Source organism: Sinocyclocheilus rhinocerous, unplaced genomic scaffold, assembly GCF_001515625.1.
Source record: "Sinocyclocheilus rhinocerous isolate Xijiao unplaced genomic scaffold, SAMN03320098_v1.1 scaffold1246, whole genome shotgun sequence".
NCBI lineage: Eukaryota > Metazoa > Chordata > Actinopteri > Cypriniformes > Cyprinidae > Sinocyclocheilus > Sinocyclocheilus rhinocerous.
The window spans coordinates 831,798-832,960 of NW_015630543.1; the positions used below are offsets into that span (position 1 = coordinate 831,798).

Genomic DNA, 1,163 nt, shown 5'->3' on the forward strand with positions numbered 1-1,163 from the left:
CTGAATGTTTATCACGATACTGATGCATTATTAATGTGCTGATGCTGTTTGCACACTGACCTTACACTCACAGCAGCGTTTCAGCTTAGAGATACTCACAAGCTGATAAGACTAATATGAAAGGCATCTGTGTGTCATGGGGGTAAATGATTCAGAGTACTTGTAAACGCGTCCTGCTAAGGATGACGGACGCTCGCTAAGCCATTTATTTGGTCTGAGAGACGAAGGGTCAAAGCTATTCATAGCTGTCTGGAGAAAAAAAAGCTGCATGGATTTTTACTTTTTATTTACAATTCTGCTGAAATGGCTTTAAAGATCCTGAAAGTTAAAAATAAAGCGTTCAAACAAGGAAGAATATTTAATCATTAGCATCATTTTTATTTATCTTTGTAGCAATACTTGCCATACAGTGGCTTCCATAGACACATAGTGGAAAAGAGTTTTGAGCTCATTTATTAAAATGGACAGTTCAAGAGAACACATTCCTAAATTGTGACCCTGGAGCACAAAACCAGTCTTAAGTCGCTGGGGGATATTTGTAGCAATAGCCAACAATACATTGTATGGGTCAAAATTATAAAAAACATTTTATGCCAAAAACCATTATAATAATAATAAAAGATCATGTTGCATGAAGATATTTTGTACATTTCCTACCATAAATTATATCAAAACGTAATTTTTGATTAATAATATGCATTGCTAAGATCTTCATTTGGACAACTTTAAAGATTTAACTTTAATTTTCTCAATATTTAGATTTTTTTGCACCCTCAGATTCCAGATTTTCAAATAGTTGTATCTCGGCCAGATATTGTCTTATCCTAACAAACCATACATCAATGGAAAGCTTATTTATTCAGCTTTCAGATGATGTATAAATCTCAATTTTAAAAAAATTGACCCTTATGACTGGTTTTGTGGTCCAGGGTCACAAATGGCTTAACGCTAAGCATTTTTGTTATGGTCTGTAATGGAATGAGCGAGTGTGGGGGAAAATGCATTAAAGTAATTGATATTCAACAATGTTGATTAATTTTATATTAGCAAAAATATTAAGGTAAATATTGTGAATGCTTCACATTGCTGTAACAATGATCCATAATTTAAAGGATTAACCCCTCCTTGGTGATTTTCTCTCTCTCTCTCTCTCTCTCTCTCTC

At 33.7% G+C, this 1,163-nt stretch overlaps 1 protein-coding gene across 1 annotated transcript in view; it reads left to right on the plus strand.

The window, feature by feature from the left end:
- LOC107740536 (S-adenosylmethionine decarboxylase proenzyme-like) overlaps positions 1–1,163 on the plus strand; it is a 14,676-nt gene that overhangs the window by 10,977 nt on the left and 2,536 nt on the right. The gene's annotated exons all lie outside the window — the stretch shown is intronic.